The 20,263-nt window shown below is 42.8% G+C and overlaps 1 pseudogene; it reads right to left on the bottom strand.

Moving 5' to 3' along the window:
- Positions 1 to 1,695: 1,695 nt before the first annotated feature.
- On the bottom strand, positions 1,696 to 14,705 carry LOC104406051 (annotated as a pseudogene).
- Positions 14,706 to 20,263: the final 5,558 nt, after the last annotated feature.

The raw sequence follows: 20,263 nt of genomic DNA, 5'->3' as shown, positions 1-20,263 counted from the left end.
TTATGTAAATTCACGTAGTCTACCCGGGATTTTCTGTCTGCTCAGTCCAGCTGGCAAGATGATCGTTCAACCAAGACGTCCCCCCGGGAGTACGCAGCCCTCTTCCGCAAGCTGCGCCTTTCGACCGCACATCGGGGTCACCATTTGAGAGGATGAAGGCACAGACCCAGAGCATCTTCATGCAGTGAATCACTTTATTGCCTACTGCTCTAACTTTTTATACCATTCTATTTGTAGCCTATCATGTTTAGTTCCTGACTTATAGTTTGTTTGTTAACACTGCTCGCTTTCTCACAACCAGTCCCAGAATTGCCAGTCTCTTATCGTTATGCTCTCTCCTCCTCAGCCAGGTGTCTTGGTATCTTATGCCCTCTCCTCCTCAGCCAGCTGGGTTGCTCTGCTTGATTGTACTTTGTTTCTTCTTTAACTCTTTCTTCTCCAGCCAAGCAGTTACTTCTCTTTGGCAATAATCATATAGTTTCCATTGTCTCCCACACTACGGTGCACAGCAGGAGACTTGTTTTAAAGTGCCATCTCGTGGCAGATTCTTCAACTGGGTCTGCATGCTAGGCCACTGCTCTGGAAACAGTTACACGGTGAGGCAGTTTTAGCTAGGCAGCTTGGCATTCCAAATCCAGGTCCATTCTCCTTGTCTACGTTTCTCTTTCCATGTTTAGTTACTTCCATTTTTAAATCCACTTTCTAACTGTCAGGCAAACATATAGGACTGGAAGCAGCATCATGTTCAGTACCTGTTACTCAAAGCCACCACAATTCATTGTTCTGGTTACAAATGTACTGGGGGGAAAAAAAAAAAAAAACAACAAAAAAACAACAAAAGCTGTGTGTTGCTTTCTTTTGTTGTTTTGTTCCTGTGACTTCTACCAAAAGGCTGTGAGAGTGTCACATTGGAGGACGTTAACAGCTCCCAGCATCAGCTTACTAATTGCCACGTCTGCTGACAACCCTGTCCTAGAGCTGATGCAGATCCTGTCCTTCTCTTGCAATTCCCCTAGAGTGGATTTGCACAAGGCGACTCCCAATTTACATTCTGCCAGCCTAAATAAGATATGCCCTACTTATGTTTATTTCAAGGGTCAAGACAGATCCCCTATTGTCATGGCCACTCCACTAGTCTTTCTCTACAATTGTTTTAAACCCAAATAGTGCTTTAGAAAACTGCAGGCTGTCTGAAATTTAAACAGGGATCCTGAAAATATTTGGGACTAAGAACTAAGAGCTGCTAAGAGTGCCAACTGGCAGATCTTCTTTGCAAGAGGATCTGTGTGCAGAGATGCAGATGTGAGAAACACAAGTGCATGGTGCTTTACTTTAAACTTGCAGGGCCTATCCCCTTTCTTCTCCTGGCTTCTCAACTGTCAAGCCACCAACTTGCCAAGCATGATAATCTTAGTGATGCCATCTTCTGCTGCATGGACAATGCACTGAAACAATCAAATGTACATGTGTAGCTGTCCAGATGTCACAATGTGTAAATCATTGTTTGGAGCTACCATATCTCCAGAAGATTCTTCGATCTCGTCAGGTAAAAACCTCTTCAAATTTGATTTGTTTTTAGAGGTGCCACGTATCCCTGAAAAAGTCTGTGTCTTTTGTTAAAAACAATCCCAGTGCACGTATAATGGGACTGGCAGTAGGAAGAAAATCCACCTTAGAACAATATCCACATCCATCTTAGAGATCATCAATATCAGCAAACACCAAGAAGAGGCAAATGCCCAGCTGCCCTATGAGCACCAATATGAACACATCTGAAGGGTCAAGAACAAGGAAATAAACCCACAGGTTTATGAGCAATGTCAGCTGTTTGCTTTTACTACAGAAGATTGTAATAATTTTCTGTGTCAGTCAAAACCTAACAAAATCCATGAGATAAGAAGGAACTTTCAGCAAAAGAAAAATGAACACAGTAAAACCCCAGCTTTACTCAATCAAGTAGATATATGTGAGGCTGGGACAAGCCTTGTAGCCACACATTTAAAATGCCAGATGAGTATTCTGAACATTTGATCTGACCTCTTACATCTGAGAAGCCTTAAAGCCCTTCCAATGAGTCTACCTCTGAGCTCAGTGTCTCCAGGCATTCCGAAAAATGTCCAGGATGTAGTCTTGCTCTTGTTGATATAATAAGGAACTCTGTCCTCAATTTCAGTGATATCGAGACTTTTCTCTCAATCAGGATCTAAAAAGTCTAAGTAATGGAGAATCTATTGCCCTCTGGCTGTAGGAAAATGTTCCTATGGGCTCCTGATTTTTTGGCGGCGTCACATTGGTCAAGTTTTAATTTTTCCCTACTGAATTGATCTCTTGAGTTGGCTTAGTCACAGATCCCTCCCTCTTTCCCCATACTTACAGTTTGTGTAGATGGGTTGCCTGAAAGGCTTTCCCTTGGAAAATATTAATGCTACGATAAGGCAGTTGACAGTACTTAGCAGCCACACTGTGCTGTTTTCATTGCTCTTGTAGCCATTGTCTGTTTGCCCATGGGCTCCATCTCTCATCCCATGGAGCCCCAGACTGGAAACAGACAAAGAATTCTCCATATGGTTATTCACTGAGGGGGAGGCACTGAAAAAGAGTGCAAAAATGGTCAGCAAATGAACACTGTCTTGCTTATTTCCCCCAGCTTCCACTACTGTCAGGAATCTTCTTTCACAGCCACAATTGGCTACTGCTACATCACAAGGATGTAACTTATTGGCAATGTTCTCAATCATACCCACTGTGTTGAGATTGCTGAACTTGGCAATTGAACTTGAACTTGGCAAAGCCTGACCTCAGACCCACTTGAATACCTTGAGCTGTCAAATACTCCTCTTTGTGCTCAACAGAAGCATTTGCAACACATGCAGTGTGCTGCACAGCAGCCTGGCTAGAGAGTTAGGGACCTGCAGACATTCGTTAATGGCCCTGCTGGGAAGCACAGGGTCTGCCTGCAGCTGCTGATCAGGCCTGTAGTTAAGCTAGTCAACAGTACCATGCAAACGTGTCCCACTACATCATCACTGTGTCACCCCGACTCCCAAGAAGGGGACCTACCTGTATATCAGTCTTGGAATACCAAGGCTGCTCCTGGACCACCGCAAACCCAAAAATCTGCATGCAGAGGCTGAAAAGGATGTTAAGTACAAGAGGAGCAGCAACGGGGGTGAGATGAGATGGCTAGGAGGCCTATAGGGAAAAACCTTTGGATAGGCATCTGTGAAACTCACTGGAACATGCACAGACATGTTTAGTAGTGTGACAAATTACAAGCAGTGCTGCTGTATATTTGTCGTGGTTTAAGCCCAGCCGGCAACTTGGAACCACGCAGCTACTCGCTCACTCCACGCCTCTTCCCTCCTCCCCCCACTCCCAGAGGGACGGGGAGGAGAATCGGAGGAATGTAACTCCCACGGGTTGAGATAACAGCACTCCAGTAACTAAGGTATAATACAAACCACTACTGCTACCAGTAATAATGATAAGAGGAATAACAAGGGAAAAGGACACAACCGCTCACCACCCGCCGACCGATACCCAGCCCGACCCGAGCAACGATCTGGGCCTTCCGGGTAACTCCCCCCAGTTTATATACTGGGCATGACGTGCTGTGGTATGGAATACCCCTTTGGCCAGTTTGGGTCAGGTGTCCTGTCTCTGCTTCCTCCCGACTTCCCCTCCTCTCTGGCAGAGCATGAGACTGAGAAAGTCCTTGGTCAAAGTAAACATTACTTAGCAACAACTAAAAACATCGGTGTTATCAGCGTTGCTCCCAGGCTGAAAGTCAAAAAACACAGCACTGCACCAGCTACTAAGAAGGAGAAAAAATGACTGCTGTAGCTGAACCCAGGACAATATTATTGACTGTTATCAGTGGCCAGCACTTTTACAGTTTATAATGTTCTTTATAATCCATATAAATACTATATCAAGAACATAGTTGTTCTTACAAAATCTTGTTGGTCACAGACAAGACTAATTAATGGCATCGTATTATCATGAGGCATTTTAGGAAAATAAAATGTTGGATCTTTATTTGTTTACTGTCAGACCCTAGGATATAAGGATATGCACAAGCTCTCCTATTCTTTTTCTGCCACTTGTCAACTGTGGCTTAGGATTTTCTGTTGCCCATGTTCTGTGCATCCTCCTGGACTACGCACCTAGTGACCAGTTATTTGAGCTGTCAGAGGGCTGCATTAGCCAACACAAGAGGTTTTCCTTCATTCTTAGGTTTAACAAAGTTGTCTGAACTTTGAGCTGCACAGGAAACCTCAATTCAGTGTTCTAAATGGGGTACTTACTGCAGGGTAGCTTTTGGCACCTGGTATTGTGGCTGACTCTTTTAGGCTTAATTTATTCAAGGCCTTTCCCAGATGTTTCTGTTCCAGCAGGGATGGACGACAGCTATGTGGTTTTGCTGTATGCGTTTCATCTGCTTCTAAACCTCTCCCTGCATTTCTTCTATCTCAACAACCCTGTCTTTCTTCTTTCCTTCCAGCACTGGTTTCCTCTCTCATTTTTGGCTTACAACTTCCTGCTCTGTAGGATCCGATATCTGTCATTTCTTTCCATTTTAAATTCTCTTTCCTCTTGTGCCTCCTACCTACACAGCTTCAAATGTGAGTTGGACCCCAAACAGTCAATGTCTACATTTTTTCATTTGGGCAAGGATCCTTAGGTATCTTCTTTATCTGCCTTCCTAAGTCAACAGGAAAAAGCCCGAATAGACTTTCCACTGCATTAGGCCTGGTTTTACTCCTTGTAGACATAATATCCCAATTATCAACAACCTACATGCTCAGCAAATGCATCACTAAGAATTACTGATCTTATTCCGGAGTTTTTCTCAAAGAAACCCACCTCCTCTAATAATCTAAACATCCTGTATTCTATATAGTCTCTCTTTTCTTCCTTTCTGTACACAGAATCATGCATATTCAAGGAGGCAAAAAATATTTTATATCATTCCCTCATTAATATATAGGATGACTAAGGGGCTTACTTGTCACACCAATTACAGTGGTAATAGCCAGATCTTGGAACAAGAATTGGTAATTCCCGAAGAAATTTAGTTGCTGAGAAGAGGAACACACACACACACACAAAAATCACAGATCAGACATCTGCAGTGTACTTGTTTATATTGTCTCCAGAAACCCATATTATTTTCAGGGAGCTAATGCTCTGCTGTTTGTTCTGAAATGCAGATAAGGGGACCACACAATCCACCACTGTTCCAACAGATTCGTCATCACTGGTCCTGCAGTGAATGCACTTATTTTGTACATTGTTCGGACCAATGATGCTTCCAGTTCACTCAATGCAATAAAAAAGAAAGCTATTTGAAGAGATGTGCTTTCTCAGTGCTGGTTGACTTCTGAATGCAAAGCCCTCCTCTCTATTTGGGAAGAAGCCATGCAAAAATGGTTTAAGGCACTCCAGGGGATTTTGCTTATTGTCAAGTTAATTAATGTTTTAAATGCTGAGTAAATTGCAATAGCATTTGCTTATGCTAGATTCTTCCTTTTCATGGACATATGCATTCATCTGAAATACTGTTCAGTGTCTCAGGCTTCTTTTTGCCCAGCTTGTATTTTAAGCCCACTGGCTGAAGTCAATGGGAAGAATATCTTTCCAGTTTTCAGCTGAGGGATCCAGGAGGACCATATAATCACACCATAGAAGTTTGCAACTCAGATGAAGCTTCATACCCTAGCTTTATTGTGGCTTTTATGCCATGTTTCTCCAGAACCATTCTAGCCAACATGTTCCCAAGACCTATCCAGTACAACAGGAGAACACCAAGGTACTGAATGGTCCTGTACAGTGCCATGTACTTGAACATGCAGAAGGAAGTAACCAGAGCAGCACGGCCTTCCCTGTGTGAAGATATGAATAAAGGGCAGTAATTACGTGATGAGTCTGCTCCTGTTGCCAGTCCTCTCAACACGTTGTTGAAAAACAAGGCATATGTCACAAGTAGAGAAGTGTCTGTCTGTATTTTGCTGGGAGGTGAAATAAATAAAATTTGGCCTGAATGAAAGCAAAACCTTCACTTATAGAAATCTTGTTGCAAGCAAAAGGGCTCGATTCCAGTCATCTATGTTCCAAAGACTACAATTTACACCAGCAAGTTTTCCTGCTGACAGTAATAGTGCAGGTAATAACTCCATATGATTAGAAACATACAAAGCGAAGCAGCTGCTCAGTGAGTTCAAACTAACAAGTCCTCTCCTACAGCAGTGAACATACAGTATCCAATGAGGGTAACTCACTCTGCCTGGTTATTCATCTATTGCAGTAAGCAAAATCACATCCCTGGCATAACAGATGCTAATGTTTTGCTGGCATAGGATATCAGAGACAGGGCCTAACAGTAGTATATAGGTTGATTTTTGGACATTTGATTCAGCTTTATGGAGCATTGTTTATTTTGCTATTTCTTTTGCATTTAAAATACTACTAATGACATAAAGCTCAGCTGTAGATGCTCTCCTCCTATAGTTTTGAGGGACTTAAAGGAATTTCAGATGGGAAATAGGCAAATGGCAAATTCAAGGTCAAAGACATTCTGACTTGGTGGAAACACCCAATGCTAATATTTGAGAGGAGTAGGAACTGTCTCCTTTATGAAAAAGGAAACAAAAATCCATGCTTACCTGATTAGCTCTAGCACACATGCTAGGGGTTCAGGATGTGATAGGTGAAGCCACAGATGCCTCCTGGTCTGGCATCTCTGGATGTGCCACTTTCAAAGCCTGAAAGGCACTATCTGCTTCAGCACTCACAAACCAGGAAGACACAGCAACTGACATGTCAGCCAAGAAGCAACTCTTTCTTTATTACAGGCTATGTTCTGTGCACAGCAGTCCCTCTTCACTCCCTGGGTGGGCTTCACCTGTAAGATTCCTCCAGTGGGATGTGGTTGAGGCATTGGGTCCAGAAGAATGGGGATGGGAAAGTCCATTTTCCACAGACCCCAAAACCATCCACTACCAACTGCAGAAGACAGGTTTGCTTTTGCCTCTTTTGTCTGCACTTATTTGCATTCATGCCTAATGTAGACAGTCTAAGTTCTCTGGTGCTTTCCCCAGGGGAATCCTTGGGACTTTGTGCTAGGGCAAGTGAGTGCTTCACTGCCTAGGTGGCATTCCTCTCACTGCCACAAGGATGTGTGAAGTCACGGAATGAACTGAACCTGCCCACAAGGGAGTTATGAATTCCTCCTGAATACAGACTATTCCTTTTGGAATAAAACCCTTTTTGCACTTCTAAAAGGGGCATTTACAAAAACCTTTTAGGGCTACAGCTGTTCCCCATGGAAACTCCTTCTCACCCTAGTCTTCTCCACCCCCAAACACTGAGATGTGACAGAAACCCCAGTGAAGGATTTGAAGAATCCTCTGGTGGGTTTTGCAAAGGAAATTAATCAGTCCTTGAGACCACAAACTGCAAAAATCTCTGCCAAGGATGGCTCTTGCATGAAAGGACCACAGTGTGGGATCAGGCCTGGATCAGTCCTAGTGCCAGTACAAATGCTCTGTGAATAGGCAGAGCGCTCACATCTCCAGCATGAGCTCAGTTTAGTATATTCTACTAGCACTGCATTCATTTTTCCTTTTTTAAATAAAAACATTGTAAAGAATTTTCACTCATTGAATACTTCCTAACCTTTAGTGCTTATTACGTACTTACTCCAGCTTTTGAAACTCTTTTAACAAGGCTGTATTTCTGACTAGAAGACATTCTAGCAAAAACTGTTCTGCAGGAGCTGTAAGGATTAAAAAGGAAGTGATTTTTTTAAGCCCTTGAGGTCACAGTGAGTCACAGTGATTTCAGCAATACTCTTGAATAGAAATCAACAAAAATTCACATTTCCAAACAACTGGTGCTAGACTCCAAAACAAGAAAGATAATCAAAGAGGTATCTTAATTACTTTTTTGGAAAAAAAAAAAAAATCAAACCAATAAACCAATCACGATAAGGACAAGAGGTCTGGTGTGTCATTTAAATTAACTGATGAACATGGATTACGAGGCAGGGCTTTACTAGGAGAGCATTCACAAGGGTATCCTTTCCTTGAAACAGGTAAGTCCTGATGAATTGCTTGCTTTGCAATACCATGTTTTCTCCTGTTCTCCAAAACATGAGAGTCAGTGCTGTGCAAGGGCCACGCACAGCGGCACAAGATGTTTTAAGTCATGTCCTCACACCATGATTCAGGCCTATTCCTCCCACATGCAGAAAAAAACCCAAGGATTTTCAGATCCTACCCCATAAGTTAATATCAGAGATTCATCCAGCCTATAGCTATTTCAGGGTTAGAATTGTTCCCAAAGGATGTTCTGGTACAGATCTCTTCAGCTAATTATATCATGAAAATCCAATTCTGCTGAGTGGTAGGCCTACTCCAGTTAAATAATCTAGATTTTACCATTGGAAGCAAGTGCTGGAAATGCTGTGCTACAGTTAGGTATTTTCCACTCATGGCAAAATGATACCGGCCTGAGGCCAATGCCAACCTGATTTTTCATTTAGTCTGATTGTCATCATCCTGTAAAAAAAGATGCAATGAGTGCTGCTCCCAGGCTCTCAAAAGCTACTGTGGGCATTTACACAAACACTACTAGAGATGAAAAAAGAGGGAGGGCACTTGTGAAGACTCTGGGAGACCTGGGTTCAAGGCCCACTGCCTTTGCCTGAATTTGTAAAGTGATTTAGGCATATAATGCTGTTAATTTCAGTGTGAACTGTGCACTTCATAGTTCTTAAAAGCTAGCCCTTAGGATTGCCACATTTGATACTTTATGCAACAGGGCCAATCTGCTGGGTTGCACTGTAAGTGGGAGGGGCTAGACAGAGCATATAGGCAACATATCTAGGCATGCCTTTTTGCAGTGAAATACAGTGAAGGTGCTGCTTAAGCTGAGTTCTGGTAGAAAAGAGCCCCTCAACAGCCCCTGCAGAGATTATTCCCTACCATCTGCCTGACTCGAACACTTCTCAGAGAAGGGTTAGCATCTTCAGACGTACTCTTCAGTGAGACAGTAACAGGGCTTTGTCTCCGTTTCTTTGTGGAGATGCTTGATAAAATATAATTTTCTTAGCATAGCTAGCCTATGCTTCATTGTTAACATGCAATTTCTCAACAGTTCATCTGTGTTTTAATTCTGCAGGTATGGGGAAGTACTGTCTACCTGCTTGAACAGTTGGTTCATTCTGTGCAGTTCCACAGATTTTAAGTCCACACCAATAGTATCAAATTTACTTCGCAGGGAAAGGAAACATCATGAGGGCTAGAGACAACCTTCCCCGCAAAGCTGTTCTCAAACCTAGCTAGCCATTTAGCAAAAACATATTCACAAGGCAATATGCTAGGGAAGAAGCTCTAGGAGAATGCCTTTTTATGAAGATCCTTTCTTTTTAAACACATTTCTAGCACATAACATTCTGACATGCAGACGATGATGAATGATCTGTGTTATACCAGCATAATCCCCTGCGTTATTTGAAGCCTAGTTTGTTTCCCTGCTGCACAGCACCTGATGCTCATATGCTCAGCAGGCTTCCGTAATTTTCAATTTTGTTTTCTTCTAGTAGTTTCCAGGTTACAGATGCTGAAAAAGATCCAGATATTTTGTTTTCTTCCACATCAAGAATCACTCTGTTCATTGGAGAGATTATCCCAGCATTTTTTGGCAACAGTTAGAGCTGTCTGAATGTTGTCACCTAGAAAAATCAAGAGGATTGTTACCTAAACATTTCTGCAATGAGGAATTATGTATGGAGGAAACATTAGCTTTTTCCTGAATTACGAGTTTTCAAATATATCTGCAAGAATCAGTAAGATTTCAGTGTCTGTGTCTAAGAAAGTTTTTGATAAAGATCAAAATTTTTCAGATGAGGTCTGCCTGAATAATTAAACATATTTTAATCTGAAAATCAAATATTTTCTTTTTCATCTGCTGATTAAATATTTTCATCTCATCTTGAAGAAATCCAGATGGGGAATCTGCTCCTAGATTGTATGTTTTAAACAAAAAGCAGTAAGGGATTCCATGCTAAGTTGCTGCTAATATCACTGATTCTCATTAATTGGCTTTAGATGGCTTTGGCATAGGATGTGTGCTGAAAGGGGTGAAGCCCAGGAAGACAAGATCTGTGTGACTCCTGTCAAAATGTCTTTGGACAATGGAAAAACTGGGAGTTACTCTGTACAAATCTAAACCAGCCCTTCAAGAAAAAAACTGGATAAATAGGGACTGGTAGGCATGAATTAACAGACGTCATGAGGTTCAGTGATTTGTCCTGGCGTCCATGCTCCATCTCTGCTGACTTAGGATAACAGAGTTTCATGAGGCTCTATAAAGGGGACCTTGCATGACATGCCTTTGTGTGTCTCATCTGATAACCTTACCAGGGAGAACAAATGGACTCACTGGAACGCATCAGAGGACAGAAAGGCTCTGATCTGTTGTGTAAGTGGGACAGATTAAGAATTGGGTATCTGACACAGCCTGGTGAAGCTGTCAGGGACATAAGCCTCCATGGTTCAGCTTGCATCATTATTACAACACAGATGCTTCTTGGACTGTAACTGTCTGAAAGATACAAATGTCTGTGCCCTACCAGTGGTGGTGACAAAGCAGCAGGCTGTTCACAGAAACATCATTAAACTCCCTCTCTGGGCCAGTGGCCACATAAATAATCTTCTCTTTTCAGATACCTGTGACCATAACACTCCTGAATGTGGGCAGCACTGAGCTCTTCCAGGACAGGCTTTGTCTCTCTCTTCAATCAATTCTCCATTATCAGCAGACCCAGGAATGGCAGATCAGGTTCTACCTCCTTCCTAACAATGAAAAGCAGAGATTTAATTATTCTTTTTGTCTTTGGCCTGTTTTTGCATTGCATTTTCTGATAGCTAGTTATAACTGTTAACCATCCCACCTAACTCAAAAGAATTAAAACAACTTGTTAGTTTCCAGCAGTCCCAGGCTGTCTTTTGTGGTGCTATTTCAACACCAGCAGGGCTTGCTTCCCACTGGCACTAAGTGTTGCTGGTTGTGTATGGAGGATCTTCATTTTATTTTTCATCCTTTTATTCTTTTCTTCCCTTGTTCGGAAGAATGAGTTCACTACATAACCAGTTTCTAGCTCATGTTTGGTGAATTACCAAATCAAAAAAGAGCCCATTTGAACTTACCTGCTCCACATAGCAACATGAAGCCTGATAGACTATTTTCCATTCATACATCATCCCTAGCCAGCATGAAAAAGCACCCTGAATTTCCTGCAAGATTTCCAAACTGGTGGTCTGATTTGAAAAGTTCATGGACACTAGTCCTTCTCTTTTGAGGACTGCACAACAAAGAAACACACTTTAGTAAATGTATCTGCTAATCTTGACAGGACCTGAGCAAACAGTGTGTGGGAACTCAAGTTCTGTTCTCTCCTAATCTTTTCTTTACACCAGTGCTATTGCTTCTTTTACAGTTGAACATATGCAGTTGAGAACAGAATTTGGTAAACAATCCCATTCTTGAGTCACAAACTAGAGGTCCCTCAGGGAGACAGGTTGACTCTAACGAGTCTGGGGAGGAGAGGGAAAAAAAAAAAAAAAGAAAAGCTTTCAATCACTTATTTTAGTCACTGTACGAAGGAGGAGGTGTTGCCAAACACTTGCAAACTCTTGAAGTGTTCCACCAATCAGCTGGATTTTTTAATCATCACAACATGACTGTGAGGAACAAAAATATTTTATGGTGTCAAAGGACACACGATTATTCCTGTTTCACAGGAATTATTTACAGGATTATCCCTGTTTTACTTATAACTTTGATGGTGTCTGCCTAAGGTTGAGATGGTGATCCCTCTTCAGAAAAACACCCTGTAGCTCCTGTCATTACTGGACATTTTATTCCTTGAAACTTGGCCATTTTACATGTTTTGCAGATATAAAAAAGACAGGTGTTAAATACAGATTTTGTCATCCACTTAATGAGCTAATCCTGCCCTGAATCTCTTATCTTCTCTCAGCAATGTCTTGTGGCTGTAGCTTCCACCAGGTAATTATGAGCTGTTTTCATGTTACCCATCTCAGATTCGCAAACTTTTAGTTTTCATAAATTCTCATTTCCCTACCACTACTTTCAACTGATCAGAGAGTAAATAGCAACACTGATGGCTGTTTGTAGGTAACAGGACAGAGACTGAAAGCAGAGAGCTTTCATAAGGGCATGGGATTTCAAACCTGAAAATGGTAGAAGTATCTCCACATTGACAGAGATTTAACAAATGTCAAAGGCCTTGTGTCTAGTTCAAAACTAGCAGAAGTCTTTTGCATGCTCTATAAAAACAGTCTGCTCTGCGTATAAGTCACATCTGGGACTTCCAGTTATCTGGCAGCAGACACAGTCAGATCATGCAACCCCCTGGGAGGGATTGCATGATATCCAGTACTTCCAATCAAATATGCTAAGTACTCAAAGTAGTCCCAGATAAAAGCTCTAGACAGAAACGAAGAACATTTCCCAAAAAGGCTGAGCATGTCATATCTTTTCTGGGTTTTAGCTGTTTTAATTCTGGTGGGAAGTGGCTATTTGCATGGGAGAGTTTGGGACTTTTCTCCTGAGAACACCAAACCTCTCCACTATTATTTACGCTTACGCAACACACAGCTTTACCCAGTTAGTGGCCTCAAACATTTTCGCATCCAGTGTGTCTCCTTGGATCTTGCCCTCCCAAGCAATTAGTGTATGACAAACTGCCATTGCTCTGAACACCGGACTTGAAGGTAGGCTATGGTCTGCAGCAAAGCTGTGAATGTCCTGGAAGGTAACAGGAAAGAGAACATAAAAATTACCACCATTGGAGTACACCAAACAACATACGATTTACAGAAAAAAGATCGTGAATCAGGGGCCTGCTGAAGTCCTATCCTGAGGTCAGACCACAGGCATGTTCCTGGGGACTTGTCCTTCCTTATGAGCTGTTTCTTATGCACCTGTTAGAGGCTGGGGGACACATGCTCAGAACAGGTGTATTCTGCATAGTTAAGGAGACCATTGGGATGGACAAAGGAAAAGATTATTATAAAATACCTTCCTTGAGGCTTGTGCAAGGACTCTTGAGCTGTAGGGCTGATACAAGTTTAAGCATCTTTGTGGATGCAAATTTTTGGAAATGTAAATAGGCAAAAACATAGGCACTGAAGGAACCACGTGGCAATTTCACGGGTTACAGTGACTTCCTGTCTTAAAGAGTGGGGCACCACTGCACCTTTGTGATCTAACCTAGCATGTCTACTGCAGACTACACAGCCTGGGCATGCTGTGCCAAATGCTGACATGTCATGGTTTAAGCCCAGCTGGTAACTCGGAATCACGCAGCCGCTCGCTCACTCCCCCCCCTTCCTCCTCCCCCCACTCCCAGAGGCATGGGGAGGAGAATCGGAGGAATGTAACTTCCATGGCTTGAGATAACAGCACTCTAGTAACTAAGGTATAATACAAACCACTACTGCTACCACCAATGATAATAATGATAAGGGAAGTAACAAGGGGAGACGATACAATTGCTCACCATCCGCCGATTGGTACCCAGCCCGACCTGAGCAGTGATCTGGGCCTTCCAGGTGACTCCTCCCAGTTTATATACTGGGCATGATGTGCTGTGGTATGGAATACCCCTTTGGCCAGTTTGGGTCAGGTGTCCTGTCTCTGCTTCCTCCTGGCTTCCCGTCCTCCCTGGCAGAGCATGAGGCTGAGGAAGTCCTTGGTCAGAGTAAACATTACTTAGCAACAACTAAAAACATTGGTGTTATCAGCGTTGTTCCCAGGCTGAAAGTCAAAAACACTGTACTGCACCAGCTACTAAGAAGGAGAAAAAATGACTGCTGTAGCTGATCCCAGGACACAACAGTGGCTCTATCTTTTCATGTGGAGCCTGGCCCCTCTTACCAGGCAAACAACTCATCTTCCAGAGGCTATGTAAATAATATTGGAAATCTAAACATGGGGAACCTCAAACTGTTGTTTGACATCAACCGTCTTTCAGATTTGTTCATATGCGTAGAAGGATAATCCAGTCACTATCCCACCAAATTTAAATGCCATTGGTGTGTCAAGGAGCCTTACTTGTTTCTTTCAGAGGTCAGCTAGCTCCGAAGATCCAGGCTACCTTCTGTTAAGGTGCCAGTCTAAGTTAAAATGTACATTTAAATTAGCTTCCCACGGGAGAGCTCCAAGACAAATAAAAAGCAAGACTCATTTAAGAAGTTACTGTCCCAGAAATGCCAGCACAGAGCAGAAGTACTACTAGCTAATTCCTAGATTCCAAGAAAAATAACAGTTTTCAACAGTGTCTGTTCAGACAATAAAAACTTAAGTATGCAAGATTGGTCAGTGTGTTTCTAAAATATAATGGAAATGCTTGATCAGCCCCATACTCTCCCACCCTAGCATGGCTCCCATGACTAGTAAGAGAGTAACCACCACATAGCAGCTACTTTGTCAAAGCAGATGAGGTTCAGCTGTCCACACATGTTGATCCTCTGTGGGCTGATGCAGAAGATGCCCTTTATCTTCAGTCTCTGCTGGGTATAAATGATCCCTGTTGTCAAGGCAGCTGGCAGAGCTGGTGGGACAGCAATAGTCATAACATCCAAAGCCGCCTTCACCACTTCTCCTGTCTCCTCCTGATATAAAACCAAAGGCAGTTATCAGCAAGAGGGTGGTAAGGAGTGCTGCTTGGATTGTCTGGGTGTAGCCCTCTACATTCCTCCTCTCCCCCATTGCAGGTACTTCAGGCTGTGCTGTTTTCTGCCCACGGTCCATCATGTACTTATCTCCATATGAAATTAATTGCTTTGATTTCACCAAATGCTTTAAGGCTACACTACTGCTAAAGTGCAGCCTCCAGGCCTTCTTTCAATCTCCATGCCACCAAACTTGACATGTAGAGCTCAGAGTCTTCTCCGAAGCACAAGTTGAAGCATGCCAGCTGGGTTATTGCACCCTCAGACAAGTCCAGTTTCCCATGATACAGCACACAAGAATCAGCCATTAACATGGGCATTCATCCAGCTGCCTAAAGGCATAGGTCTGGACTACCATGTTACAGTGACAGGTAACACATATGGGATGGTGCTGAAAAGCAGGGCAGAATGCATGAGCTAATGATTTATTCTGACCTTATATTCTAGGAGTCATGAAAGGAAATCACTTTTACCTGCAGGAAGACACATGGAAGTAAAAGTTACATTTCTAAAAGCAGTTACATTTCTAAAAAAGCAGTTACATTTCTGAAAGCAGCATTTCTAAAATTTGGGAGCTTATAGGTCAGTGTAAGTACCGACTGACAGTATGCTGAATGTTGGCACTGTTATTCTTGGCAGTTGATATAGCTGCTAAAAGATTGAATGCATTTCAAATTGGGGTCCTAGAACTGAGACACAGCAAACTAAAGCCATTTTGCAGTTCAGAAGGATCTTCAAACCATCATGGGGTTGTATTATTACTGCTCTTGAGCTTGGGACTATACCATAAATCACACTGCATATGATGTGCTGAATTTCTACTATGTTCTCATTCTCCCTTGTTTATACTATTTTAGACCACAAAAGGCAGCAGTTTGAAAATATTTTGTATCTATTTTATGTTAGGATGAAGCACGCACCATCTTTAGATAAACACATTCACAGAAGAGAATGAATTTAGTGTATCTTATGATTGCATCTTACACCAGTGACAAGATAGTTTCAGCTGCTGTGGTAACATCAGCATGTATTTTACGTATTACAAATGGGAAGTTAAACACAAACACAAAAAAAAAGAAAAAGTGCAAAGTAGACAATAAGATATGTGCTAAAGACACCTTTTTTTTTTTTTTGATATACTGAGGGTAATTAATTTTCTGCACCAACTGACTGTAGATTGTTCCAAAGGAGAAAAATTCTGCTGAGTTGCAGTCAACCTTGCAACTCAAGACTTGGGAGTTTACATTGGCTGGCATGAAATGAGTTCTTGAAAGTTTTTTAACAAGTTCTAAAGCAATTAGGCTTTTAAAATTGCAGAACTACTCTTTACAGTGTACAACTATGCCTTAAATTGACTATGCCCTTGTTGGTGAGGGCACCACCCGTGCTCTGGTCACCCTCAGCTCCTGGCTTGCCTCCCTGTGGAAACAGCTGGCCCTTGCTGCTTCCTGACACACTGAGTCTTAGTTCTGCATTGAGAAACTTCATTAAAATTATAACACAGAATTAATTGACCCTTGTGTATATGGCACATTAGAGAAGAGCTGACACAGTTTTCACAGAGGTAATTAATACCCTGTGAATCTTCTGGAGAACTCTTGATAAGAATCAGTGTGGGTGACTCAACTCAGGATAGTTGGCTTTGCAAAAGCTATTTCCCAAAAGCTCTCAAGGATAGTGAGATAAGTGGACTAAGTGGATATTATCTATCTACCTTCAAACCCATACCTTCCCCAAATGACTATACAAAGAAAGATATTAAAAAAAACACAACAAAAAGAGCAGAAGGAAATGGAGAGGTCTTTGTAACACCAGTAAATTTCAGGGATCTTTGTTAACAACTGTACTGTTCAGGCTCTGTAATATGAAAAAAAAGGTGGCTGAAGAGCTGGCCAATGATATCTAAATCATGAGTAGTAGAGGAAACCTCTAACAGAAAGCAGCTATTTGCCATTTCTCTAAACCAAAAAATCTACAGTGCCTTCAGCAATTTTAAGAACATTTTTACACAGTACATAATGACTGTAAACTATGTGGTAATCATTGCCACAGGTGCTAGCAAGTCCAAGGCATAGATTAATTCAGAAATATGTTGACCTTCACTCTGGGAGATTTTCAGTGGCTATTACAGCTACATGATCTAGATACAAAAGACAGCATACTGAACTATTAAACTTTTCACTTCAAGAAGTTAGAAGACTATACCAGGGAAGAATTGTTTCATACTTGCCCTATTTCCTAATCAGTTTCCATAAGTATGAGATACGAGTTACTCTCAGAGACAGTGGCCAGGGATAGGTGGGGTTTTGATCTAAACTGAAGTTTTTGAAAAGCTGTCTTTTCACAATAACATACCACTCTGTGTCACATTTAACTCATGACTCACTTTTCTAGGAATGTATAGAATTGCCACAAAAACTCTGTAAAAGCTACTTGCAGAGTTCTAAGCTCTTGAGATCTCCCATTTTCAGAGTTCTAGAAAACATTATGCTAATTACATGCACTGGTAACTATATGTATCAGCAAGCACAGGCCAAAAACACGTAAAGGGAGGCAGCTGATAGAGAGAAAGCTGCTGATAATAGACACAGTGCTTGCACAGGACTTGTTAAGACCTCAGAAAAAAACAATATTTGGGAACAGTGGATTTTGGAATTGAATGTATGACAGCTTGTATACTGTCACTAATTAAATTACATTGTAAACTGCAATCATATATTAAAGCAAACAACAGGGTGACAAGGTCCACATTTTTATATATAAACAAAGATGAAGCCACTCAAGCTCAGTCTCTTGAAAATGGCTGTGACCATTTCTCATGCATTTAGTAACTCATCACATTCAGAGATCCAAAAAGCCTGCAGCTCCAGGGACACTGCAAGAAGAAAGCTATCAAAGGTGGAGCACCAACATTACTCCTTCCAAGAAGTTTACATTTGGACCAGACATGGAGCTGGGGATGTAGGCCTCGTCACCATGGTGCCGCTTAAATTAGGGTTGGGCTATGGGTCATTAATCAGAAATCCACAAAGCTTGCAGCACCAGGGACAATGGGGGTACAAAAGCCATGCCAAAGGAAGTTTGGCACAGCTCCAACATTCCTCCGTCCACACCTTTTTCTTTCGGGCCAGCCGTGGTGCTGCGGATGTAGGCCTCATATCTATGTTGGCTGCTTCAGAGATCCACAAAGCCTACAGATCCCGGGACACTGTGGCTGAAAAAGGCGTGCCAAGTGGAGCTTAAACAGCACCAACATTATTCCTTCCAAACCTTTTTTATTTGAGCCAGCCATCGTGATGGGGATGTAGGCCTCATCTCTATGGTGGCAGTTTAAATTGGGCTATCGTTAGCGTTCAGGGATCCACAAAGCCTACAGCTCCAGAGACACTGGGGCTGCAAAAGGCATGCCAAGGGAAGCTTGTCACAGCATCATCATTACTTCTTCCACAAATATCCCAAGTGGCCCAGCCATGGTGCTTGGGAAGTAGGCCTCATCTCTATGGTGGCAGGATATTTAGCGTTAAGATTAGCGTTCAGAGATCCAGAAGTGCTACACCTCCAGGGACACTAGGGATGTAAAAAGCATGCCAAGGGGAGTTTGGCACACCACCAACATTGCTTCTTCTACAACTTTCCCAACTGGCCCAACCATGGTGCTGCGGTTGGAGGCATTATCTCTATCGTGGCAATTGAAATTATTTAGAGGCTTAGGGTTAGCATTCAGAGATTCAGAAAGTCTGCAGCTCCAAGGAAACTGGGAGTTTCCCTGGAAACAGCATGCAAAGGGGATGCAAAGGGGAGCTTGGCAAAGCACCAACACTGTTTCATCCAAAAGTTTCCCAACAGGCCCATCCATGGGGCTGTGGTTGGAGGCCTCGTCTCTATGGTGGCGTGATAATTAGAGTTAGGCTTCGGTTTATCGTGCAGAAATCAACAAAGACTACAACTCCAGGGACACTGGGGCTACAAAAGCATGCCAAGGGGGAGCTTGGCACAGCACCAACATTGCTTCTACCACAAGTTTTCCAACTGGCCCAGCCATGGTGCTGGGGATGTACGACTCATCGTGTTGCTGGCTCCAAATTTAAGGTTAGGATTAGGATCAGTGTTCAGAGATCCACAAAGACTACAGCTGCAGGGATATTTGGACTGCAAAAGGCATGCCAAGGGGAGCCTGGCAAAGCACCAACATCGCTTCTTCCAGAACTTTCCAAAATTGACCAGCTGTAGTGCTGGGGATGTAGGCCTCATCTCTATGGTGGCAGGATAATTACTTTCTGAATAGGCTCAGCCATGGTGCTGGGAATTTAGGCCTTATAGCTATGCTGGCGCTGAATTTAAGGTTAGGCTTAGGGTTATTGTTCAGAGATCCACAAAGACTACAGCTCAAGGGACATTGGGACTGCAAAAGCCATTCCAAGGGGAGCATGTCGCAGCACCAACATTGCTTATTCCACTACTTTACCACCTGGCCCAGCCATGGTGCTGGGGACATAGGCCATATCTCTCTCATGGTGGGATAATTAGTCCTAGGGTTAAGGTTAATGTTCAGAGATCCACAAAGTCTACAGCTCCAGGGATACTGGGGCCGTAAAAGAAATGCCAAGTGGAGCCTGGCACAGCACAAACATTTCTTCTTCCACAGCTTTCCCAACTGGCCCATTCATGGTGACGGGTATGTTGGCTCCGTATCTATGATGGTAGGATAATTACGGTTAGGCTTAGGGTTGGCGTTCAGAGATCCACAAAGGCTACAGCTCCAGGGGTGATGGGACTGCAAAAGGCATGCAAAGGGGAGCTTGGCACACCACCAACATTGCTTCTTCCAGAACTTTCCCAACTGGCACAGCCATGGTGATGTGGATGTAGGCCTCATCTCTATGGTGGCGGGATAATTATGGTCAGGCTTAGGGTTATCGTTCAGAAATCCAGAAAGACTACAGCTCCAGGGACACTGAGGCTGCAAAAGGCACGCCAAGGGGAGCTTGGAACACCACCAACATTGCTTCTTCCGCTACTGTGCCAACTGGCAATCTATGGTGCTGGTGATGTAGGCCTCATCTCTATGGTGGTGGGATAATTAATGGTTAGGCTTAGGATTAGTGTTCAGAGATCCACAATGTCTACAGCTCCAGAGACACAGGGGCAGTAAAAGAAATGCCAAATGGAGCCTGGCACAGCACCAGCATTGCTTCTTCCATAACTGTCTGAAGAGGCCCAGCCATGGTGCTGGGAATGCAGGCCTCATCTCTATGGTGGAGTCTTCAATTAGGGTAAGGGATACAGTTAGGATTCACAAATCCACAAAGACTACAGCTCCAGGGACATTGGGGCTGAAAAAGGCATGTCAAAGGGAGATTAGCACAGCACCAAAATTGCTTCTTCCACAACTTTTCCAACTGGCCCAGTCATGAGGATTGGGAATTAGGCCTCATCTATAAGGTGGTGCTGTAAATTAGGGTTAGAATTAGGGTTAGCGTTCAGAGATCCACAAAGGC

This window comes from Nestor notabilis, unplaced genomic scaffold (genome assembly GCF_000696875.1).
Source record: "Nestor notabilis isolate BGI_N333 unplaced genomic scaffold, ASM69687v1 scaffold5480, whole genome shotgun sequence".
Lineage (NCBI taxonomy): Eukaryota > Metazoa > Chordata > Aves > Psittaciformes > Psittacidae > Nestor > Nestor notabilis.
This window is presented reverse-complemented; position numbering and strand designations above follow the sequence as displayed.